The sequence below is a fragment of the Schistocerca cancellata genome, unplaced genomic scaffold (assembly GCF_023864275.1).
Source record: "Schistocerca cancellata isolate TAMUIC-IGC-003103 unplaced genomic scaffold, iqSchCanc2.1 HiC_scaffold_308, whole genome shotgun sequence".
NCBI classification, from domain to species: Eukaryota; Metazoa; Arthropoda; class Insecta; order Orthoptera; family Acrididae; genus Schistocerca; species Schistocerca cancellata.
Window position 1 is genome coordinate 20,880 of NW_026046326.1, and position 21,301 is coordinate 42,180.

Genomic DNA, 21,301 nt, shown 5'->3' on the forward strand with positions numbered 1-21,301 from the left:
AATTGTAAAATTCACAAGCTTCTCGAATGCAGTGTTTCCCACGTATTCGCTCATTTCACGGTTCCGTTGGAGATGTTCTTCACCTCTTGACACAAAAAAGAAACGCAGTCGGTAGGACTCGAACCTACGCTCCCAGAGGGAATCTGATTTCTAGTCAGACGCCTTAACCACTCGGCCACGACTGCCGGCTGCAGATGCGTGACTCTACAAGTGCAACTGCTCGTTTACAAGCAATCTGATGGCAGAGCGCGACATGGCCTCCCTCACTCGTTTCTGTAGTGCTTTCGTTGCCAGCACGTTAGCTGTTTAGACAGTGTATTAGTTTTCGCCTGGACGGGGGCTTGAACCGGGGACCCTTTGGTTGAAGGTCTAGCGCTCTACCGACTGAGCTGTCCGGTCCCTCGGCCGAGCGTTGTAGTACATGCTGCATGGTGTGCCAGTGATTCGCGTGTCGTAATTGCTGGCTTATGGCTCCAATGGCGACTTCACCGACTTCCCACTGACGCACCGCTGACGCTAGTTTTCTGTCGTCTTAAACGATGGACACACTTGCAAGCAGCTGCGAGATCTTAAGAAAAGAAACGCTGCACCACTGCTTTTGCCGCACTCGAATGAATGGAACTGCGATTCTTAAAAAGAAATGAATGCTCGCTCTGTCCAACACTTTCAAGCACATCTGCGTACTCACGAACACGGCGACGGCGCGACAAAAGGACGGGGGCGCGTTCGTGGGCCTGCGACTGATTTCTGCAGTACTAGCGTCCGTGCGAGGTGAACCGATAGCCACAACAGACTGCGGCCGTCGCGAAACAGTATTCTTAAACATAAATTTCCGTCTTGTTGAGAATGGTGTCACTGGTTTGGATCCGCATTCACCCACGCATGTCACATGTGTGCGAAAATTTCTGCTCGTTTTTATGCAAAATCGCACGCAGCCGGTAGGATTCGAACCTACGCTCCCAGAGGGAACGGGATTTCGAGTCAGACGCCTTAACCACTCGGCCACGACTGCCAGTATCGCAAGACCCTACCGATACATGCAACTGCTACCGTTTAAAGCACTGCAGTGCCAGGAAACGGCGTAGCTGCATTCTTTTCCGTAGTGCTTACACCGCTACTAGACGTGCGGCTACCAAAGTATTAAAATTTCCGCCCGAACAGGGACTTGAACCCTGGACCCTTAGGTTAAAAGCCTAATGCTCTACCGACTGAGCTATCCGGGCTCACATTACATGAGCACCCCTCCCACTACGCATACTCACACATTGCCTCATGTCCTTTACTGTTGGGTAATCGTTGTGTGGAGCTGTTACTATTTAAACGTCGTCTGACTGCTGTCTATAAACTCATTACGCTACGCTCGTAACAGACTATCGATGAAAGCTGACACACGATGTGAAGTCAAATTGCAGCAGTTTGTACGTCTCATATGTTACAGCAGAGGAGCTACGTGTTTTGTCGACACTCACTGGACAATTGTAAAATTCACAAGCTTCTCGAATGCAGTGTTTCCCACGTATTCGCTCATTTCACGGTTCCGTTGGAGATGTTCTTCACCTCTTGACACAAAAAAGAAACGCAGTCGGTAGGACTCGAACCTACGCTCCCAGAGGGAATCTGATTTCTAGTCAGACGCCTTAACCACTCGGCCACGACTGCCGGCTGCAGATGCGTGACTCTACAAGTGCAACTGCTCGTTTACAAGCAATCTGATGGCAGAGCGCGACATGGCCTCCCTCACTCGTTTCTGTAGTGCTTTCGTTGCCAGCACGTTAGCTGTTTAGACAGTGTATTAGTTTTCGCCTGGACGGGGGCTTGAACCGGGGACCCTTTGGTTGAAGGTCTAGCGCTCTACCGACTGAGCTGTCCGGTCCCTCGGCCGAGCGTTGTAGTACATGCTGCATGGTGTGCCAGTGATTCGCGTGTCGTAATTGCTGGCTTATGGCTCCAATGGCGACTTCACCGACTTCCCACTGACGCACCGCTGACGCTAGTTTTCTGTCGTCTTAAACGATGGACACACTTGCAAGCAGCTGCGAGATCTTAAGAAAAGAAACGCTGCACCACTGCTTTTGCCGCACTCGAATGAATGGAACTGCGATTCTTAAAAAGAAATGAATGCTCGCTCTGTCCAACACTTTCAAGCACATCTGCGTACTCACGAACACGGCGACGGCGCGACAAAAGGACGGGGGCGCGTTCGTGGGCCTGCGACTGATTTCTGCAGTACTAGCGTCCGTGCGAGGTGAACCGATAGCCACAACAGACTGCGGCCGTCGCGAAACAGTATTCTTAAACATAAATTTCCGTCTTGTTGAGAATGGTGTCACTGGTTTGGATCCGCATTCACCCACGCATGTCACATGTGTGCGAAAATTTCTGCTCGTTTTTATGCAAAATCGCACGCAGCCGGTAGGATTCGAACCTACGCTCCCAGAGGGAACGGGATTTCGAGTCAGACGCCTTAACCACTCGGCCACGACTGCCAGTATCGCAAGACCCTACCGATACATGCAACTGCTACCGTTTAAAGCACTGCAGTGCCAGGAAACGGCGTAGCTGCATTCTTTTCCGTAGTGCTTACACCGCTACTAGACGTGCGGCTACCAAAGTATTAAAATTTCCGCCCGAACAGGGACTTGAACCCTGGACCCTTAGGTTAAAAGCCTAATGCTCTACCGACTGAGCTATCCGGGCTCACATTACATGAGCACCCCTCCCACTACGCATACTCACACATTGCCTCATGTCCTTTACTGTTGGGTAATCGTTGTGTGGAGCTGTTACTATTTAAACGTCGTCTGACTGCTGTCTATAAACTCATTACGCTACGCTCGTAACAGACTATCGATGAAAGCTGACACACGATGTGAAGTCAAATTGCAGCAGTTTGTACGTCTCATATGTTACAGCAGAGGAGCTACGTGTTTTGTCGACACTCACTGGACAATTGTAAAATTCACAAGCTTCTCGAATGCAGTGTTTCCCACGTATTCGCTCATTTCACGGTTCCGTTGGAGATGTTCTTCACCTCTTGACACAAAAAAGAAACGCAGTCGGTAGGACTCGAACCTACGCTCCCAGAGGGAATCTGATTTCTAGTCAGACGCCTTAACCACTCGGCCACGACTGCCGGCTGCAGATGCGTGACTCTACAAGTGCAACTGCTCGTTTACAAGCAATCTGATGGCAGAGCGCGACATGGCCTCCCTCACTCGTTTCTGTAGTGCTTTCGTTGCCAGCACGTTAGCTGTTTAGACAGTGTATTAGTTTTCGCCTGGACGGGGGCTTGAACCGGGGACCCTTTGGTTGAAGGTCTAGCGCTCTACCGACTGAGCTGTCCGGTCCCTCGGCCGAGCGTTGTAGTACATGCTGCATGGTGTGCCAGTGATTCGCGTGTCGTAATTGCTGGCTTATGGCTCCAATGGCGACTTCACCGACTTCCCACTGACGCACCGCTGACGCTAGTTTTCTGTCGTCTTAAACGATGGACACACTTGCAAGCAGCTGCGAGATCTTAAGAAAAGAAACGCTGCACCACTGCTTTTGCCGCACTCGAATGAATGGAACTGCGATTCTTAAAAAGAAATGAATGCTCGCTCTGTCCAACACTTTCAAGCACATCTGCGTACTCACGAACACGGCGACGGCGCGACAAAAGGACGGGGGCGCGTTCGTGGGCCTGCGACTGATTTCTGCAGTACTAGCGTCCGTGCGAGGTGAACCGATAGCCACAACAGACTGCGGCCGTCGCGAAACAGTATTCTTAAACATAAATTTCCGTCTTGTTGAGAATGGTGTCACTGGTTTGGATCCGCATTCACCCACGCATGTCACATGTGTGCGAAAATTTCTGCTCGTTTTTATGCAAAATCGCACGCAGCCGGTAGGATTCGAACCTACGCTCCCAGAGGGAACGGGATTTCGAGTCAGACGCCTTAACCACTCGGCCACGACTGCCAGTATCGCAAGACCCTACCGATACATGCAACTGCTACCGTTTAAAGCACTGCAGTGCCAGGAAACGGCGTAGCTGCATTCTTTTCCGTAGTGCTTACACCGCTACTAGACGTGCGGCTACCAAAGTATTAAAATTTCCGCCCGAACAGGGACTTGAACCCTGGACCCTTAGGTTAAAAGCCTAATGCTCTACCGACTGAGCTATCCGGGCTCACATTACATGAGCACCCCTCCCACTACGCATACTCACACATTGCCTCATGTCCTTTACTGTTGGGTAATCGTTGTGTGGAGCTGTTACTATTTAAACGTCGTCTGACTGCTGTCTATAAACTCATTACGCTACGCTCGTAACAGACTATCGATGAAAGCTGACACACGATGTGAAGTCAAATTGCAGCAGTTTGTACGTCTCATATGTTACAGCAGAGGAGCTACGTGTTTTGTCGACACTCACTGGACAATTGTAAAATTCACAAGCTTCTCGAATGCAGTGTTTCCCACGTATTCGCTCATTTCACGGTTCCGTTGGAGATGTTCTTCACCTCTTGACACAAAAAAGAAACGCAGTCGGTAGGACTCGAACCTACGCTCCCAGAGGGAATCTGATTTCTAGTCAGACGCCTTAACCACTCGGCCACGACTGCCGGCTGCAGATGCGTGGCTCTACAAGTGCAACTGCTCGTTTACAAGCAATCTGATGGCAGAGCGCGACATGGCCTCCCTCACTCGTTTCTGTAGTGCTTTCGTTGCCAGCACGTTAGCTGTTTAGACAGTGTATTAGTTTTCGCCTGGACGGGGGCTTGAACCGGGGACCCTTTGGTTGAAGGTCTAGCGCTCTACCGACTGAGCTGTCCGGTCCCTCGGCCGAGCGTTGTAGTACATGCTGCATGGTGTGCCAGTGATTCGCGTGTCGTAATTGCTGGCTTATGGCTCCAATGGCGACTTCACCGACTTCCCACTGACGCACCGCTGACGCTAGTTTTCTGTCGTCTTAAACGATGGACACACTTGCAAGCAGCTGCGAGATCTTAAGAAAAGAAACGCTGCACCACTGCTTTTGCCGCACTCGAATGAATGGAACTGCGATTCTTAAAAAGAAATGAATGCTCGCTCTGTCCAACACTTTCAAGCACATCTGCGTACTCACGAACACGGCGACGGCGCGACAAAAGGACGGGGGCGCGTTCGTGGGCCTGCGACTGATTTCTGCAGTACTAGCGTCCGTGCGAGGTGAACCGATAGCCACAACAGACTGCGGCCGTCGCGAAACAGTATTCTTAAACATAAATTTCCGTCTTGTTGAGAATGGTGTCACTGGTTTGGATCCGCATTCACCCACGCATGTCACATGTGTGCGAAAATTTCTGCTCGTTTTTATGCAAAATCGCACGCAGCCGGTAGGATTCGAACCTACGCTCCCAGAGGGAACGGGATTTCGAGTCAGACGCCTTAACCACTCGGCCACGACTGCCAGTATCGCAAGACCCTACCGATACATGCAACTGCTACCGTTTAAAGCACTGCAGTGCCAGGAAACGGCGTAGCTGCATTCTTTTCCGTAGTGCTTACACCGCTACTAGACGTGCGGCTACCAAAGTATTAAAATTTCCGCCCGAACAGGGACTTGAACCCTGGACCCTTAGGTTAAAAGCCTAATGCTCTACCGACTGAGCTATCCGGGCTCACATTACATGAGCACCCCTCCCACTACGCATACTCACACATTGCCTCATGTCCTTTACTGTTGGGTAATCGTTGTGTGGAGCTGTTACTATTTAAACGTCGTCTGACTGCTGTCTATAAACTCATTACGCTACGCTCGTAACAGACTATCGATGAAAGCTGACACACGATGTGAAGTCAAATTGCAGCAGTTTGTACGTCTCATATGTTACAGCAGAGGAGCTACGTGTTTTGTCGACACTCACTGGACAATTGTAAAATTCACAAGCTTCTCGAATGCAGTGTTTCCCACGTATTCGCTCATTTCACGGTTCCGTTGGAGATGTTCTTCACCTCTTGACACAAAAAAGAAACGCAGTCGGTAGGACTCGAACCTACGCTCCCAGAGGGAATCTGATTTCTAGTCAGACGCCTTAACCACTCGGCCACGACTGCCGGCTGCAGATGCGTGACTCTACAAGTGCAACTGCTCGTTTACAAGCAATCTGATGGCAGAGCGCGACATGGCCTCCCTCACTCGTTTCTGTAGTGCTTTCGTTGCCAGCACGTTAGCTGTTTAGACAGTGTATTAGTTTTCGCCTGGACGGGGGCTTGAACCGGGGACCCTTTGGTTGAAGGTCTAGCGCTCTACCGACTGAGCTGTCCGGTCCCTCGGCCGAGCGTTGTAGTACATGCTGCATGGTGTGCCAGTGATTCGCGTGTCGTAATTGCTGGCTTATGGCTCCAATGGCGACTTCACCGACTTCCCACTGACGCACCGCTGACGCTAGTTTTCTGTCGTCTTAAACGATGGACACACTTGCAAGCAGCTGCGAGATCTTAAGAAAAGAAACGCTGCACCACTGCTTTTGCCGCACTCGAATGAATGGAACTGCGATTCTTAAAAAGAAATGAATGCTCGCTCTGTCCAACACTTTCAAGCACATCTGCGTACTCACGAACACGGCGACGGCGCGACAAAAGGACGGGGGCGCGTTCGTGGGCCTGCGACTGATTTCTGCAGTACTAGCGTCCGTGCGAGGTGAACCGATAGCCACAACAGACTGCGGCCGTCGCGAAACAGTATTCTTAAACATAAATTTCCGTCTTGTTGAGAATGGTGTCACTGGTTTGGATCCGCATTCACCCACGCATGTCACATGTGTGCGAAAATTTCTGCTCGTTTTTATGCAAAATCGCACGCAGCCGGTAGGATTCGAACCTACGCTCCCAGAGGGAACGGGATTTCGAGTCAGACGCCTTAACCACTCGGCCACGACTGCCAGTATCGCAAGACCCTACCGATACATGCAACTGCTACCGTTTAAAGCACTGCAGTGCCAGGAAACGGCGTAGCTGCATTCTTTTCCGTAGTGCTTACACCGCTACTAGACGTGCGGCTACCAAAGTATTAAAATTTCCGCCCGAACAGGGACTTGAACCCTGGACCCTTAGGTTAAAAGCCTAATGCTCTACCGACTGAGCTATCCGGGCTCACATTACATGAGCACCCCTCCCACTACGCATACTCACACATTGCCTCATGTCCTTTACTGTTGGGTAATCGTTGTGTGGAGCTGTTACTATTTAAACGTCGTCTGACTGCTGTCTATAAACTCATTACGCTACGCTCGTAACAGACTATCGATGAAAGCTGACACACGATGTGAAGTCAAATTGCAGCAGTTTGTACGTCTCATATGTTACAGCAGAGGAGCTACGTGTTTTGTCGACACTCACTGGACAATTGTAAAATTCACAAGCTTCTCGAATGCAGTGTTTCCCACGTATTCGCTCATTTCACGGTTCCGTTGGAGATGTTCTTCACCTCTTGACACAAAAAAGAAACGCAGTCGGTAGGACTCGAACCTACGCTCCCAGAGGGAATCTGATTTCTAGTCAGACGCCTTAACCACTCGGCCACGACTGCCGGCTGCAGATGCGTGACTCTACAAGTGCAACTGCTCGTTTACAAGCAATCTGATGGCAGAGCGCGACATGGCCTCCCTCACTCGTTTCTGTAGTGCTTTCGTTGCCAGCACGTTAGCTGTTTAGACAGTGTATTAGTTTTCGCCTGGACGGGGGCTTGAACCGGGGACCCTTTGGTTGAAGGTCTAGCGCTCTACCGACTGAGCTGTCCGGTCCCTCGGCCGAGCGTTGTAGTACATGCTGCATGGTGTGCCAGTGATTCGCGTGTCGTAATTGCTGGCTTATGGCTCCAATGGCGACTTCACCGACTTCCCACTGACGCACCGCTGACGCTAGTTTTCTGTCGTCTTAAACGATGGACACACTTGCAAGCAGCTGCGAGATCTTAAGAAAAGAAACGCTGCACCACTGCTTTTGCCGCACTCGAATGAATGGAACTGCGATTCTTAAAAAGAAATGAATGCTCGCTCTGTCCAACACTTTCAAGCACATCTGCGTACTCACGAACACGGCGACGGCGCGACAAAAGGACGGGGGCGCGTTCGTGGGCCTGCGACTGATTTCTGCAGTACTAGCGTCCGTGCGAGGTGAACCGATAGCCACAACAGACTGCGGCCGTCGCGAAACAGTATTCTTAAACATAAATTTCCGTCTTGTTGAGAATGGTGTCACTGGTTTGGATCCGCATTCACCCACGCATGTCACATGTGTGCGAAAATTTCTGCTCGTTTTTATGCAAAATCGCACGCAGCCGGTAGGATTCGAACCTACGCTCCCAGAGGGAACGGGATTTCGAGTCAGACGCCTTAACCACTCGGCCACGACTGCCAGTATCGCAAGACCCTACCGATACATGCAACTGCTACCGTTTAAAGCACTGCAGTGCCAGGAAACGGCGTAGCTGCATTCTTTTCCGTAGTGCTTACACCGCTACTAGACGTGCGGCTACCAAAGTATTAAAATTTCCGCCCGAACAGGGACTTGAACCCTGGACCCTTAGGTTAAAAGCCTAATGCTCTACCGACTGAGCTATCCGGGCTCACATTACATGAGCACCCCTCCCACTACGCATACTCACACATTGCCTCATGTCCTTTACTGTTGGGTAATCGTTGTGTGGAGCTGTTACTATTTAAACGTCGTCTGACTGCTGTCTATAAACTCATTACGCTACGCTCGTAACAGACTATCGATGAAAGCTGACACACGATGTGAAGTCAAATTGCAGCAGTTTGTACGTCTCATATGTTACAGCAGAGGAGCTACGTGTTTTGTCGACACTCACTGGACAATTGTAAAATTCACAAGCTTCTCGAATGCAGTGTTTCCCACGTATTCGCTCATTTCACGGTTCCGTTGGAGATGTTCTTCACCTCTTGACACAAAAAAGAAACGCAGTCGGTAGGACTCGAACCTACGCTCCCAGAGGGAATCTGATTTCTAGTCAGACGCCTTAACCACTCGGCCACGACTGCCGGCTGCAGATGCGTGACTCTACAAGTGCAACTGCTCGTTTACAAGCAATCTGATGGCAGAGCGCGACATGGCCTCCCTCACTCGTTTCTGTAGTGCTTTCGTTGCCAGCACGTTAGCTGTTTAGACAGTGTATTAGTTTTCGCCTGGACGGGGGCTTGAACCGGGGACCCTTTGGTTGAAGGTCTAGCGCTCTACCGACTGAGCTGTCCGGTCCCTCGGCCGAGCGTTGTAGTACATGCTGCATGGTGTGCCAGTGATTCGCGTGTCGTAATTGCTGGCTTATGGCTCCAATGGCGACTTCACCGACTTCCCACTGACGCACCGCTGACGCTAGTTTTCTGTCGTCTTAAACGATGGACACACTTGCAAGCAGCTGCGAGATCTTAAGAAAAGAAACGCTGCACCACTGCTTTTGCCGCACTCGAATGAATGGAACTGCGATTCTTAAAAAGAAATGAATGCTCGCTCTGTCCAACACTTTCAAGCACATCTGCGTACTCACGAACACGGCGACGGCGCGACAAAAGGACGGGGGCGCGTTCGTGGGCCTGCGACTGATTTCTGCAGTACTAGCGTCCGTGCGAGGTGAACCGATAGCCACAACAGACTGCGGCCGTCGCGAAACAGTATTCTTAAACATAAATTTCCGTCTTGTTGAGAATGGTGTCACTGGTTTGGATCCGCATTCACCCACGCATGTCACATGTGTGCGAAAATTTCTGCTCGTTTTTATGCAAAATCGCACGCAGCCGGTAGGATTCGAACCTACGCTCCCAGAGGGAACGGGATTTCGAGTCAGACGCCTTAACCACTCGGCCACGACTGCCAGTATCGCAAGACCCTACCGATACATGCAACTGCTACCGTTTAAAGCACTGCAGTGCCAGGAAACGGCGTAGCTGCATTCTTTTCCGTAGTGCTTACACCGCTACTAGACGTGCGGCTACCAAAGTATTAAAATTTCCGCCCGAACAGGGACTTGAACCCTGGACCCTTAGGTTAAAAGCCTAATGCTCTACCGACTGAGCTATCCGGGCTCACATTACATGAGCACCCCTCCCACTACGCATACTCACACATTGCCTCATGTCCTTTACTGTTGGGTAATCGTTGTGTGGAGCTGTTACTATTTAAACGTCGTCTGACTGCTGTCTATAAACTCATTACGCTACGCTCGTAACAGACTATCGATGAAAGCTGACACACGATGTGAAGTCAAATTGCAGCAGTTTGTACGTCTCATATGTTACAGCAGAGGAGCTACGTGTTTTGTCGACACTCACTGGACAATTGTAAAATTCACAAGCTTCTCGAATGCAGTGTTTCCCACGTATTCGCTCATTTCACGGTTCCGTTGGAGATGTTCTTCACCTCTTGACACAAAAAAGAAACGCAGTCGGTAGGACTCGAACCTACGCTCCCAGAGGGAATCTGATTTCTAGTCAGACGCCTTAACCACTCGGCCACGACTGCCGGCTGCAGATGCGTGACTCTACAAGTGCAACTGCTCGTTTACAAGCAATCTGATGGCAGAGCGCGACATGGCCTCCCTCACTCGTTTCTGTAGTGCTTTCGTTGCCAGCACGTTAGCTGTTTAGACAGTGTATTAGTTTTCGCCTGGACGGGGGCTTGAACCGGGGACCCTTTGGTTGAAGGTCTAGCGCTCTACCGACTGAGCTGTCCGGTCCCTCGGCCGAGCGTTGTAGTACATGCTGCATGGTGTGCCAGTGATTCGCGTGTCGTAATTGCTGGCTTATGGCTCCAATGGCGACTTCACCGACTTCCCACTGACGCACCGCTGACGCTAGTTTTCTGTCGTCTTAAACGATGGACACACTTGCAAGCAGCTGCGAGATCTTAAGAAAAGAAACGCTGCACCACTGCTTTTGCCGCACTCGAATGAATGGAACTGCGATTCTTAAAAAGAAATGAATGCTCGCTCTGTCCAACACTTTCAAGCACATCTGCGTACTCACGAACACGGCGACGGCGCGACAAAAGGACGGGGGCGCGTTCGTGGGCCTGCGACTGATTTCTGCAGTACTAGCGTCCGTGCGAGGTGAACCGATAGCCACAACAGACTGCGGCCGTCGCGAAACAGTATTCTTAAACATAAATTTCCGTCTTGTTGAGAATGGTGTCACTGGTTTGGATCCGCATTCACCCACGCATGTCACATGTGTGCGAAAATTTCTGCTCGTTTTTATGCAAAATCGCACGCAGCCGGTAGGATTCGAACCTACGCTCCCAGAGGGAACGGGATTTCGAGTCAGACGCCTTAACCACTCGGCCACGACTGCCAGTATCGCAAGACCCTACCGATACATGCAACTGCTACCGTTTAAAGCACTGCAGTGCCAGGAAACGGCGTAGCTGCATTCTTTTCCGTAGTGCTTACACCGCTACTAGACGTGCGGCTACCAAAGTATTAAAATTTCCGCCCGAACAGGGACTTGAACCCTGGACCCTTAGGTTAAAAGCCTAATGCTCTACCGACTGAGCTATCCGGGCTCACATTACATGAGCACCCCTCCCACTACGCATACTCACACATTGCCTCATGTCCTTTACTGTTGGGTAATCGTTGTGTGGAGCTGTTACTATTTAAACGTCGTCTGACTGCTGTCTATAAACTCATTACGCTACGCTCGTAACAGACTATCGATGAAAGCTGACACACGATGTGAAGTCAAATTGCAGCAGTTTGTACGTCTCATATGTTACAGCAGAGGAGCTACGTGTTTTGTCGACACTCACTGGACAATTGTAAAATTCACAAGCTTCTCGAATGCAGTGTTTCCCACGTATTCGCTCATTTCACGGTTCCGTTGGAGATGTTCTTCACCTCTTGACACAAAAAAGAAACGCAGTCGGTAGGACTCGAACCTACGCTCCCAGAGGGAATCTGATTTCTAGTCAGACGCCTTAACCACTCGGCCACGACTGCCGGCTGCAGATGCGTGACTCTACAAGTGCAACTGCTCGTTTACAAGCAATCTGATGGCAGAGCGCGACATGGCCTCCCTCACTCGTTTCTGTAGTGCTTTCGTTGCCAGCACGTTAGCTGTTTAGACAGTGTATTAGTTTTCGCCTGGACGGGGGCTTGAACCGGGGACCCTTTGGTTGAAGGTCTAGCGCTCTACCGACTGAGCTGTCCGGTCCCTCGGCCGAGCGTTGTAGTACATGCTGCATGGTGTGCCAGTGATTCGCGTGTCGTAATTGCTGGCTTATGGCTCCAATGGCGACTTCACCGACTTCCCACTGACGCACCGCTGACGCTAGTTTTCTGTCGTCTTAAACGATGGACACACTTGCAAGCAGCTGCGAGATCTTAAGAAAAGAAACGCTGCACCACTGCTTTTGCCGCACTCGAATGAATGGAACTGCGATTCTTAAAAAGAAATGAATGCTCGCTCTGTCCAACACTTTCAAGCACATCTGCGTACTCACGAACACGGCGACGGCGCGACAAAAGGACGGGGGCGCGTTCGTGGGCCTGCGACTGATTTCTGCAGTACTAGCGTCCGTGCGAGGTGAACCGATAGCCACAACAGACTGCGGCCGTCGCGAAACAGTATTCTTAAACATAAATTTCCGTCTTGTTGAGAATGGTGTCACTGGTTTGGATCCGCATTCACCCACGCATGTCACATGTGTGCGAAAATTTCTGCTCGTTTTTATGCAAAATCGCACGCAGCCGGTAGGATTCGAACCTACGCTCCCAGAGGGAACGGGATTTCGAGTCAGACGCCTTAACCACTCGGCCACGACTGCCAGTATCGCAAGACCCTACCGATACATGCAACTGCTACCGTTTAAAGCACTGCAGTGCCAGGAAACGGCGTAGCTGCATTCTTTTCCGTAGTGCTTACACCGCTACTAGACGTGCGGCTACCAAAGTATTAAAATTTCCGCCCGAACAGGGACTTGAACCCTGGACCCTTAGGTTAAAAGCCTAATGCTCTACCGACTGAGCTATCCGGGCTCACATTACATGAGCACCCCTCCCACTACGCATACTCACACATTGCCTCATGTCCTTTACTGTTGGGTAATCGTTGTGTGGAGCTGTTACTATTTAAACGTCGTCTGACTGCTGTCTATAAACTCATTACGCTACGCTCGTAACAGACTATCGATGAAAGCTGACACACGATGTGAAGTCAAATTGCAGCAGTTTGTACGTCTCATATGTTACAGCAGAGGAGCTACGTGTTTTGTCGACACTCACTGGACAATTGTAAAATTCACAAGCTTCTCGAATGCAGTGTTTCCCACGTATTCGCTCATTTCACGGTTCCGTTGGAGATGTTCTTCACCTCTTGACACAAAAAAGAAACGCAGTCGGTAGGACTCGAACCTACGCTCCCAGAGGGAATCTGATTTCTAGTCAGACGCCTTAACCACTCGGCCACGACTGCCGGCTGCAGATGCGTGACTCTACAAGTGCAACTGCTCGTTTACAAGCAATCTGATGGCAGAGCGCGACATGGCCTCCCTCACTCGTTTCTGTAGTGCTTTCGTTGCCAGCACGTTAGCTGTTTAGACAGTGTATTAGTTTTCGCCTGGACGGGGGCTTGAACCGGGGACCCTTTGGTTGAAGGTCTAGCGCTCTACCGACTGAGCTGTCCGGTCCCTCGGCCGAGCGTTGTAGTACATGCTGCATGGTGTGCCAGTGATTCGCGTGTCGTAATTGCTGGCTTATGGCTCCAATGGCGACTTCACCGACTTCCCACTGACGCACCGCTGACGCTAGTTTTCTGTCGTCTTAAACGATGGACACACTTGCAAGCAGCTGCGAGATCTTAAGAAAAGAAACGCTGCACCACTGCTTTTGCCGCACTCGAATGAATGGAACTGCGATTCTTAAAAAGAAATGAATGCTCGCTCTGTCCAACACTTTCAAGCACATCTGCGTACTCACGAACACGGCGACGGCGCGACAAAAGGACGGGGGCGCGTTCGTGGGCCTGCGACTGATTTCTGCAGTACTAGCGTCCGTGCGAGGTGAACCGATAGCCACAACAGACTGCGGCCGTCGCGAAACAGTATTCTTAAACATAAATTTCCGTCTTGTTGAGAATGGTGTCACTGGTTTGGATCCGCATTCACCCACGCATGTCACATGTGTGCGAAAATTTCTGCTCGTTTTTATGCAAAATCGCACGCAGCCGGTAGGATTCGAACCTACGCTCCCAGAGGGAACGGGATTTCGAGTCAGACGCCTTAACCACTCGGCCACGACTGCCAGTATCGCAAGACCCTACCGATACATGCAACTGCTACCGTTTAAAGCACTGCAGTGCCAGGAAACGGCGTAGCTGCATTCTTTTCCGTAGTGCTTACACCGCTACTAGACGTGCGGCTACCAAAGTATTAAAATTTCCGCCCGAACAGGGACTTGAACCCTGGACCCTTAGGTTAAAAGCCTAATGCTCTACCGACTGAGCTATCCGGGCTCACATTACATGAGCACCCCTCCCACTACGCATACTCACACATTGCCTCATGTCCTTTACTGTTGGGTAATCGTTGTGTGGAGCTGTTACTATTTAAACGTCGTCTGACTGCTGTCTATAAACTCATTACGCTACGCTCGTAACAGACTATCGATGAAAGCTGACACACGATGTGAAGTCAAATTGCAGCAGTTTGTACGTCTCATATGTTACAGCAGAGGAGCTACGTGTTTTGTCGACACTCACTGGACAATTGTAAAATTCACAAGCTTCTCGAATGCAGTGTTTCCCACGTATTCGCTCATTTCACGGTTCCGTTGGAGATGTTCTTCACCTCTTGACACAAAAAAGAAACGCAGTCGGTAGGACTCGAACCTACGCTCCCAGAGGGAATCTGATTTCTAGTCAGACGCCTTAACCACTCGGCCACGACTGCCGGCTGCAGATGCGTGACTCTACAAGTGCAACTGCTCGTTTACAAGCAATCTGATGGCAGAGCGCGACATGGCCTCCCTCACTCGTTTCTGTAGTGCTTTCGTTGCCAGCACGTTAGCTGTTTAGACAGTGTATTAGTTTTCGCCTGGACGGGGGCTTGAACCGGGGACCCTTTGGTTGAAGGTCTAGCGCTCTACCGACTGAGCTGTCCGGTCCCTCGGCCGAGCGTTGTAGTACATGCTGCATGGTGTGCCAGTGATTCGCGTGTCGTAATTGCTGGCTTATGGCTCCAATGGCGACTTCACCGACTTCCCACTGACGCACCGCTGACGCTAGTTTTCTGTCGTCTTAAACGATGGACACACTTGCAAGCAGCTGCGAGATCTTAAGAAAAGAAACGCTGCACCACTGCTTTTGCCGCACTCGAATGAATGGAACTGCGATTCTTAAAAAGAAATGAATGCTCGCTCTGTCCAACACTTTCAAGCACATCTGCGTACTCACGAACACGGCGACGGCGCGACAAAAGGACGGGGGCGCGTTCGTGGGCCTGCGACTGATTTCTGCAGTACTAGCGTCCGTGCGAGGTGAACCGATAGCCACAACAGACTGCGGCCGTCGCGAAACAGTATTCTTAAACATAAATTTCCGTCTTGTTGAGAATGGTGTCACTGGTTTGGATCCGCATTCACCCACGCATGTCACATGTGTGCGAAAATTTCTGCTCGTTTTTATGCAAAATCGCACGCAGCCGGTAGGATTCGAACCTACGCTCCCAGAGGGAACGGGATTTCGAGTCAGACGCCTTAACCACTCGGCCACGACTGCCAGTATCGCAAGACCCTACCGATACATGCAACTGCTACCGTTTAAAGCACTGCAGTGCCAGGAAACGGCGTAGCTGCATTCTTTTCCGTAGTGCTTACACCGCTACTAGACGTGCGGCTACCAAAGTATTAAAATTTCCGCCCGAACAGGGACTTGAACCCTGGACCCTTAGGTTAAAAGCCTAATGCTCTACCGACTGAGCTATCCGGGCTCACATTACATGAGCACCCCTCCCACTACGCATACTCACACATTGCCTCATGTCCTTTACTGTTGGGTAATCGTTGTGTGGAGCTGTTACTATTTAAACGTCGTCTGACTGCTGTCTATAAACTCATTACGCTACGCTCGTAACAGACTATCGATGAAAGCTGACACACGATGTGAAGTCAAATTGCAGCAGTTTGTACGTCTCATATGTTACAGCAGAGGAGCTACGTGTTTTGTCGACACTCACTGGACAATTGTAAAATTCACAAGCTTCTCGAATGCAGTGTTTCCCACGTATTCGCTCATTTCACGGTTCCGTTGGAGATGTTCTTCACCTCTTGACACAAAAAAGAAACGCAGTCGGTAGGACTCGAACCTACGCTCCCAGAGGGAATCTGATTTCTAGTCAGACGCCTTAACCACTCGGCCACGACTGCCGGCTGCAGATGCGTGACTCTACAAGTGCAACTGCTCGTTTACAAGCAATCTGATGGCAGAGCGCGACATGGCCTCCCTCACTCGTTTCTGTAGTGCTTTCGTTGCCAGCACGTTAGCTGTTTAGACAGTGTATTAGTTTTCGCTTGGACGGGGGCTTGAACCGGGGACCCTTTGGTTGAAGGTCTAGCGCTCTACCGACTGAGCTGTCCGGTCCCTCGGCCGAGCGTTGTAGTACATGCTGCATGGTGTGCCAGTGATTCGCGTGTCGTAATTGCTGGCTTATGGCTCCAATGGCGACTTCACCGACTTCCCACTGACGCACCGCTGACGCTAGTTTTCTGTCGTCTTAAACGATGGACACACTTGCAAGCAGCTGCGAGATCTTAAGAAAAGAAACGCTGCACCACTGCTTTTGCCGCACTCGAATGAATGGAACTGCGATTCTTAAAAAGAAATGAATGCTCGCTCTGTCCAACACTTTCAAGCACATCTGCGTACTCACGAACACGGCGACGGCGCGACAAAAGGACGGGGGCGCGTTCGTGGGCCTGCGACTGATTTCTGCAGTACTAGCGTCCGTGCGAGGTGAACCGATAGCCACAACAGACTGCGGCCGTCGCGAAACAGTATTCTTAAACATAAATTTCCGTCTTGTTGAGAATGGTGTCACTGGTTTGGATCCGCATTCACCCACGCATGTCACATGTGTGCGAAAATTTCTGCTCGTTTTTATGCAAAATCGCACGCAGCCGGTAGGATTCGAACCTACGCTCCCAGAGGGAACGGGATTTCGAGTCAGACGCCTTAACCACTCGGCCACGACTGCCAGTATCGCAAGACCCTACCGATACATGCAACTGCTACCGTTTAAAGCACTGCAGTGCCAGGAAACGGCGTAGCTGCATTCTTTTCCGTAGTGCTTACACCGCTACTAGACGTGCGGCTACCAAAGTATTAAAATTTCCGCCCGAACAGGGACTTGAACCCTGGACCCTTAGGTTAAAAGCCTAATGCTCTACCGACTGAGCTATCCGGGCTCACATTACATGAGCACCCCTCCCACTACGCATACTCACACATTGCCTCATGTCCTTTACTGTTGGGTAATCGTTGTGTGGAGCTGTTACTATTTAAACGTCGTCTGACTGCTGTCTATAAACTCATTACGCTACGCTCGTAACAGACTATCGATGAAAGCTGACACACGATGTGAAGTCAAATTGCAGCAGTTTGTACGTCTCATATGTTACAGCAGAGGAGCTACGTGTTTTGTCGACACTCACTGGACAATTGTAAAATTCACAAGCTTCTCGAATGCAGTGTTTCCCACGTATTCGCTCATTTCACGGTTCCGTTGGAGATGTTCTTCACCTCTTGACACAAAAAAGAAACGCAGTCGGTAGGACTCGAACCTACGCTCCCAGAGGGAATCTGATTTCTAGTCAGACGCCTTAACCACTCGGCCACGACTGCCGGCTGCAGATGCGTGACTCTACAAGTGCAACTGCTCGTTTACAAGCAATCTGATGGCAGAGCGCGACATGGCCTCCCTCACTCGTTTCTGTAGTGCTTTCGTTGCCAGCACGTTAGCTGTTTAGACAGTGTATTAGTTTTCGCCTGGACGGGGGCTTGAACCGGGGACCCTTTGGTTGAAGGTCTAGCGCTCTACCGACTGAGCTGTCCGGTCCCTCGGCCGAGCGTTGTAGTACATGCTGCATGGTGTGCCAGTGATTCGCGTGTCGTAATTGCTGGCTTATGGCTCCAATGGCGACTTCACCGACTTCCCACTGACGCACCGCTGACGCTAGTTTTCTGTCGTCTTAAACGATGGACACACTTGCAAGCAGCTGCGAGATCTTAAGAAAAGAAACGCTGCACCACTGCTTTTGCCGCACTCGAATGAATGGAACTGCGATTCTTAAAAAGAAATGAATGCTCGCTCTGTCCAACACTTTCAAGCACATCTGCGTACTCACGAACACGGCGACGGCGCGACAAAAGGACGGGGGCGCGTTCGTGGGCCTGCGACTGATTTCTGCAGTACTAGCGTCCGTGCGAGGTGAACCGATAGCCACAACAGACTGCGGCCGTCGCGAAACAGTATTCTTAAACATAAATTTCCGTCTTGTTGAGAATGGTGTCACTGGTTTGGATCCGCATTCACCCACGCATGTCACATGTGTGCGAAAATTTCTGCTCGTTTTTATGCAAAATCGCACGCAGCCGGTAGGATTCGAACCTACGCTCCCAGAGGGAACGGGATTTCGAGTCAGACGCCTTAACCACTCGGCCACGACTGCCAGTATCGCAAGACCCTACCGATACATGCAACTGCTACCGTTTAAAGCACTGCAGTGCCAGGAAACGGCGTAGCTGCATTCTTTTCCGTAGTGCTTACACCGCTACTAGACGTGCGGCTACCAAAGTATTAAAATTTCCGCCCGAACAGGGACTTGAACCCTGGACCCTTAGGTTAAAAGCCTAATGCTCTACCGACTGAGCTATCCGGGCTCACATTACATGAGCACCCCTCCCACTACGCATACTCACACATTGCCTCATGTCCTTTACTGTTGGGTAATCGTTGTGTGGAGCTGTTACTATTTAAACGTCGTCTGACTGCTGTCTATAAACTCATTACGCTACGCTCGTAACAGACTATCGATGAAAGCTGACACACGATGTGAAGTCAAATTGCAGCAGTTTGTACGTCTCATATGTTACAGCAGAGGAGCTACGTGTTTTGTCGACACTCACTGGACAATTGTAAAATTCACAAGCTTCTCGAATGCAGTGTTTCCCACGTATTCGCTCATTTCACGGTTCCGTTGGAGATGTTCTTCACCTCTTGACACAAAAAAGAAACGCAGTCGGTAGGACTCGAACCTACGCTCCCAGAGGGAATCTGATTTCTAGTCAGACGCCTTAACCACTCGGCCACGACTGCCGGCTGCAGATGCGTGACTCTACAAGTGCAACTGCTCGTTTACAAGCAATCTGATGGCAGAGCGCGACATGGCCTCCCTCACTCGTTTCTGTAGTGCTTTCGTTGCCAGCACGTTAGCTGTTTAGACAGTGTATTAGTTTTCGCCTGGACGGGGGCTTGAACCGGGGACCCTTTGGTTGAAGGTCTAGCGCTCTACCGACTGAGCTGTCCGGTCCCTCGGCCGAGCGTTGTAGTACATGCTGCATGGTGTGCCAGTGATTCGCGTGTCGTAATTGCTGGCTTATGGCTCCAATGGCGACTTCACCGACTTCCCACTGACGCACCGCTGACGCTAGTTTTCTGTCGTCTTAAACGATGGACACACTTGCAAGCAGCTGCGAGATCTTAAGAAAAGAAACGCTGCACCACTGCTTTTGCCGCACTCGAATGAATGGAACTGCGATTCTTAAAAAGAAATGAATGCTCGCTCTGTCCAACACTTTCAAGCACATCTGCGTACTCACGAACACGGCGACGGCGCGACAAAAGGACGGGGGCGCGTTCGTGGGCCTGCGACTGATTTCTGCAGTACTAGCGTCCGTGCGAGGTGAACCGATAGCCACAACAGACTGCGGCCGTCGCGAAACAGTATTCTTAAACATAAATTTCCGTCTTGTTGAGAATGGTGTCACTGGTTTGGATCCGCATTCACCCACGCATGTCACATGTGTGCGAAAATTTCTGCTCGTTTTTATGCAAAATCGCACGCAGCCGGTAGGATTCGAACCTACGCTCCCAGAGGGAACGGGATTTCGAGTCAGACGCCTTAACCACTCGGCCACGACTGCCAGTATCGCAAGACCCTACCGATACATGCAACTGCTACCGTTTAAAGCACTGCAGTGCCAGGAAACGGCGTAGCTGCATTCTTTTCCGTAGTGCTTACACCGCTACTAGACGTGCGGCTACCAAAGTATTAAAATTTCCGCCCGAACAGGGACTTGAACCCTGGACCCTTAGGTTAAAAGCCTAATGCTCTACCGACTGAGCTATCCGGGCTCACATTACATGAGCACCCCTCCCACTACGCATACTCACACATTGCCTCATGTCCTTTACTGTTGGGTAATCGTTGTGTGGAGCTGTTACTATTTAAACGTCGTCTGACTGCTGTCTATAAACTCATTACGCTACGCTCGTAACAGACTATCGATGAAAGCTGACACACGATGTGAAGTCAAATTGCAGCAGTTTGTACGTCTCATATGTTACAGCAGAGGAGCTACGTGTTTTGTCGACACTCACTGGACAATTGTAAAATTCACAAGCTTCTCGAATGCAGTGTTTCCCACGTATTCGCTCATTTCACGGTTCCGTTGGAGATGTTCTTCACCTCTTGACACAAAAAAGAAACGCAGTCGGTAGGACTCGAACCTACGCTCCCAGAGGGAATCTGATTTCTAGTCAGACGCCTTAACCACTCGGCCACGACTGCCGGCTGCAGATGCGTGACTCTACAAGTGCAACTGCTCGTTTACAAGCAATCTGATGGCAGAGCGCGACATGGCCTCCCTCACTCGTTTCTGTAGTGCTTTCGTTGCCAGCACGTTAGCTGTTTAGACAGTGTATTAGTTTTCGCCTGGACGGGGGCTTGAACCGGGGACCCTTTGGTTGAAGGTCTAGCGCTCTACCGACTGAGCTGTCCGGTCCCTCGGCCGAGCGTTGTAGTACATGCTGCATGGTGTGCCAGTGATTCGCGTGTCGTAATTGCTGGCTTATGGCTCCAATGGCGACTTCACCGACTTCCCACTGACGCACCGCTGACGCTAGTTTTCTGTCGTCTTAAACGATGGACACACTTGCAAGCAGCTGCGAGATCTTAAGAAAAGAAACGCTGCACCACTGCTTTTGCCGCACTCGAATGAATGGAACTGCGATTCTTAAAAAGAAATGAATGCTCGCTCTGTCCAACACT

At 50.6% G+C, this 21,301-nt stretch overlaps 43 non-coding genes across 43 annotated transcripts; all 43 read right to left on the reverse strand.

The window, feature by feature from the left end:
- Nucleotides 1-103: 103 nt before the first annotated feature.
- Nucleotides 104-185, reverse strand: Trnas-aga (transfer RNA serine (anticodon AGA)). Its single transcript has one exon. It is a non-coding gene; the product is annotated as a tRNA-Ser (tRNA).
- Nucleotides 186-930: 745 nt separating this feature from the next.
- On the reverse strand, nt 931-1,012 carry Trnas-cga (transfer RNA serine (anticodon CGA)). Its single transcript has one exon. It is a non-coding gene; the product is annotated as a tRNA-Ser (tRNA).
- A 138-nt stretch (nt 1,013-1,150) lies between these two features.
- Trnak-uuu (transfer RNA lysine (anticodon UUU)) lies at nt 1,151-1,223 on the reverse strand. The gene has a single exon. It is a non-coding gene; the product is annotated as a tRNA-Lys (tRNA).
- A 354-nt stretch (nt 1,224-1,577) lies between these two features.
- Trnas-aga (transfer RNA serine (anticodon AGA)) lies at nt 1,578-1,659 on the reverse strand. The gene has a single exon. It is a non-coding gene; the product is annotated as a tRNA-Ser (tRNA).
- A 745-nt stretch (nt 1,660-2,404) lies between these two features.
- Trnas-cga (transfer RNA serine (anticodon CGA)) lies at nt 2,405-2,486 on the reverse strand. The gene has a single exon. It is a non-coding gene; the product is annotated as a tRNA-Ser (tRNA).
- A 138-nt stretch (nt 2,487-2,624) lies between these two features.
- On the reverse strand, nt 2,625-2,697 carry Trnak-uuu (transfer RNA lysine (anticodon UUU)). The gene has a single exon. It is a non-coding gene; the product is annotated as a tRNA-Lys (tRNA).
- Nucleotides 2,698-3,051: 354 nt separating this feature from the next.
- On the reverse strand, nt 3,052-3,133 carry Trnas-aga (transfer RNA serine (anticodon AGA)). The gene has a single exon. It is a non-coding gene; the product is annotated as a tRNA-Ser (tRNA).
- A 745-nt stretch (nt 3,134-3,878) lies between these two features.
- On the reverse strand, nt 3,879-3,960 carry Trnas-cga (transfer RNA serine (anticodon CGA)). The gene has a single exon. It is a non-coding gene; the product is annotated as a tRNA-Ser (tRNA).
- Nucleotides 3,961-4,098: 138 nt separating this feature from the next.
- Trnak-uuu (transfer RNA lysine (anticodon UUU)) lies at nt 4,099-4,171 on the reverse strand. Its single transcript has one exon. It is a non-coding gene; the product is annotated as a tRNA-Lys (tRNA).
- Nucleotides 4,172-4,525: 354 nt separating this feature from the next.
- Trnas-aga (transfer RNA serine (anticodon AGA)) lies at nt 4,526-4,607 on the reverse strand. Its single transcript has one exon. It is a non-coding gene; the product is annotated as a tRNA-Ser (tRNA).
- A 745-nt stretch (nt 4,608-5,352) lies between these two features.
- Trnas-cga (transfer RNA serine (anticodon CGA)) lies at nt 5,353-5,434 on the reverse strand. Its single transcript has one exon. It is a non-coding gene; the product is annotated as a tRNA-Ser (tRNA).
- Nucleotides 5,435-5,572: 138 nt separating this feature from the next.
- On the reverse strand, nt 5,573-5,645 carry Trnak-uuu (transfer RNA lysine (anticodon UUU)). Its single transcript has one exon. It is a non-coding gene; the product is annotated as a tRNA-Lys (tRNA).
- A 354-nt stretch (nt 5,646-5,999) lies between these two features.
- Nucleotides 6,000-6,081, reverse strand: Trnas-aga (transfer RNA serine (anticodon AGA)). Its single transcript has one exon. It is a non-coding gene; the product is annotated as a tRNA-Ser (tRNA).
- Nucleotides 6,082-6,826: 745 nt separating this feature from the next.
- Nucleotides 6,827-6,908, reverse strand: Trnas-cga (transfer RNA serine (anticodon CGA)). Its single transcript has one exon. It is a non-coding gene; the product is annotated as a tRNA-Ser (tRNA).
- A 138-nt stretch (nt 6,909-7,046) lies between these two features.
- Trnak-uuu (transfer RNA lysine (anticodon UUU)) lies at nt 7,047-7,119 on the reverse strand. The gene has a single exon. It is a non-coding gene; the product is annotated as a tRNA-Lys (tRNA).
- A 354-nt stretch (nt 7,120-7,473) lies between these two features.
- On the reverse strand, nt 7,474-7,555 carry Trnas-aga (transfer RNA serine (anticodon AGA)). Its single transcript has one exon. It is a non-coding gene; the product is annotated as a tRNA-Ser (tRNA).
- A 745-nt stretch (nt 7,556-8,300) lies between these two features.
- Trnas-cga (transfer RNA serine (anticodon CGA)) lies at nt 8,301-8,382 on the reverse strand. Its single transcript has one exon. It is a non-coding gene; the product is annotated as a tRNA-Ser (tRNA).
- A 138-nt stretch (nt 8,383-8,520) lies between these two features.
- Trnak-uuu (transfer RNA lysine (anticodon UUU)) lies at nt 8,521-8,593 on the reverse strand. Its single transcript has one exon. It is a non-coding gene; the product is annotated as a tRNA-Lys (tRNA).
- A 354-nt stretch (nt 8,594-8,947) lies between these two features.
- Nucleotides 8,948-9,029, reverse strand: Trnas-aga (transfer RNA serine (anticodon AGA)). Its single transcript has one exon. It is a non-coding gene; the product is annotated as a tRNA-Ser (tRNA).
- Nucleotides 9,030-9,774: 745 nt separating this feature from the next.
- Trnas-cga (transfer RNA serine (anticodon CGA)) lies at nt 9,775-9,856 on the reverse strand. Its single transcript has one exon. It is a non-coding gene; the product is annotated as a tRNA-Ser (tRNA).
- Nucleotides 9,857-9,994: 138 nt separating this feature from the next.
- On the reverse strand, nt 9,995-10,067 carry Trnak-uuu (transfer RNA lysine (anticodon UUU)). Its single transcript has one exon. It is a non-coding gene; the product is annotated as a tRNA-Lys (tRNA).
- Nucleotides 10,068-10,421: 354 nt separating this feature from the next.
- Trnas-aga (transfer RNA serine (anticodon AGA)) lies at nt 10,422-10,503 on the reverse strand. The gene has a single exon. It is a non-coding gene; the product is annotated as a tRNA-Ser (tRNA).
- Nucleotides 10,504-11,248: 745 nt separating this feature from the next.
- Trnas-cga (transfer RNA serine (anticodon CGA)) lies at nt 11,249-11,330 on the reverse strand. The gene has a single exon. It is a non-coding gene; the product is annotated as a tRNA-Ser (tRNA).
- A 138-nt stretch (nt 11,331-11,468) lies between these two features.
- On the reverse strand, nt 11,469-11,541 carry Trnak-uuu (transfer RNA lysine (anticodon UUU)). The gene has a single exon. It is a non-coding gene; the product is annotated as a tRNA-Lys (tRNA).
- A 354-nt stretch (nt 11,542-11,895) lies between these two features.
- On the reverse strand, nt 11,896-11,977 carry Trnas-aga (transfer RNA serine (anticodon AGA)). Its single transcript has one exon. It is a non-coding gene; the product is annotated as a tRNA-Ser (tRNA).
- Nucleotides 11,978-12,722: 745 nt separating this feature from the next.
- Trnas-cga (transfer RNA serine (anticodon CGA)) lies at nt 12,723-12,804 on the reverse strand. The gene has a single exon. It is a non-coding gene; the product is annotated as a tRNA-Ser (tRNA).
- A 138-nt stretch (nt 12,805-12,942) lies between these two features.
- On the reverse strand, nt 12,943-13,015 carry Trnak-uuu (transfer RNA lysine (anticodon UUU)). The gene has a single exon. It is a non-coding gene; the product is annotated as a tRNA-Lys (tRNA).
- Nucleotides 13,016-13,369: 354 nt separating this feature from the next.
- On the reverse strand, nt 13,370-13,451 carry Trnas-aga (transfer RNA serine (anticodon AGA)). Its single transcript has one exon. It is a non-coding gene; the product is annotated as a tRNA-Ser (tRNA).
- Nucleotides 13,452-14,196: 745 nt separating this feature from the next.
- Trnas-cga (transfer RNA serine (anticodon CGA)) lies at nt 14,197-14,278 on the reverse strand. Its single transcript has one exon. It is a non-coding gene; the product is annotated as a tRNA-Ser (tRNA).
- A 138-nt stretch (nt 14,279-14,416) lies between these two features.
- On the reverse strand, nt 14,417-14,489 carry Trnak-uuu (transfer RNA lysine (anticodon UUU)). The gene has a single exon. It is a non-coding gene; the product is annotated as a tRNA-Lys (tRNA).
- A 354-nt stretch (nt 14,490-14,843) lies between these two features.
- Nucleotides 14,844-14,925, reverse strand: Trnas-aga (transfer RNA serine (anticodon AGA)). Its single transcript has one exon. It is a non-coding gene; the product is annotated as a tRNA-Ser (tRNA).
- Nucleotides 14,926-15,670: 745 nt separating this feature from the next.
- On the reverse strand, nt 15,671-15,752 carry Trnas-cga (transfer RNA serine (anticodon CGA)). The gene has a single exon. It is a non-coding gene; the product is annotated as a tRNA-Ser (tRNA).
- Nucleotides 15,753-15,890: 138 nt separating this feature from the next.
- Nucleotides 15,891-15,963, reverse strand: Trnak-uuu (transfer RNA lysine (anticodon UUU)). Its single transcript has one exon. It is a non-coding gene; the product is annotated as a tRNA-Lys (tRNA).
- A 354-nt stretch (nt 15,964-16,317) lies between these two features.
- Nucleotides 16,318-16,399, reverse strand: Trnas-aga (transfer RNA serine (anticodon AGA)). The gene has a single exon. It is a non-coding gene; the product is annotated as a tRNA-Ser (tRNA).
- A 745-nt stretch (nt 16,400-17,144) lies between these two features.
- Nucleotides 17,145-17,226, reverse strand: Trnas-cga (transfer RNA serine (anticodon CGA)). The gene has a single exon. It is a non-coding gene; the product is annotated as a tRNA-Ser (tRNA).
- Nucleotides 17,227-17,364: 138 nt separating this feature from the next.
- On the reverse strand, nt 17,365-17,437 carry Trnak-uuu (transfer RNA lysine (anticodon UUU)). Its single transcript has one exon. It is a non-coding gene; the product is annotated as a tRNA-Lys (tRNA).
- Nucleotides 17,438-17,791: 354 nt separating this feature from the next.
- On the reverse strand, nt 17,792-17,873 carry Trnas-aga (transfer RNA serine (anticodon AGA)). The gene has a single exon. It is a non-coding gene; the product is annotated as a tRNA-Ser (tRNA).
- Nucleotides 17,874-18,618: 745 nt separating this feature from the next.
- Trnas-cga (transfer RNA serine (anticodon CGA)) lies at nt 18,619-18,700 on the reverse strand. Its single transcript has one exon. It is a non-coding gene; the product is annotated as a tRNA-Ser (tRNA).
- Nucleotides 18,701-18,838: 138 nt separating this feature from the next.
- Trnak-uuu (transfer RNA lysine (anticodon UUU)) lies at nt 18,839-18,911 on the reverse strand. Its single transcript has one exon. It is a non-coding gene; the product is annotated as a tRNA-Lys (tRNA).
- Nucleotides 18,912-19,265: 354 nt separating this feature from the next.
- Trnas-aga (transfer RNA serine (anticodon AGA)) lies at nt 19,266-19,347 on the reverse strand. The gene has a single exon. It is a non-coding gene; the product is annotated as a tRNA-Ser (tRNA).
- A 745-nt stretch (nt 19,348-20,092) lies between these two features.
- Nucleotides 20,093-20,174, reverse strand: Trnas-cga (transfer RNA serine (anticodon CGA)). The gene has a single exon. It is a non-coding gene; the product is annotated as a tRNA-Ser (tRNA).
- Nucleotides 20,175-20,312: 138 nt separating this feature from the next.
- Trnak-uuu (transfer RNA lysine (anticodon UUU)) lies at nt 20,313-20,385 on the reverse strand. Its single transcript has one exon. It is a non-coding gene; the product is annotated as a tRNA-Lys (tRNA).
- A 354-nt stretch (nt 20,386-20,739) lies between these two features.
- Trnas-aga (transfer RNA serine (anticodon AGA)) lies at nt 20,740-20,821 on the reverse strand. The gene has a single exon. It is a non-coding gene; the product is annotated as a tRNA-Ser (tRNA).
- Nucleotides 20,822-21,301: the final 480 nt, after the last annotated feature.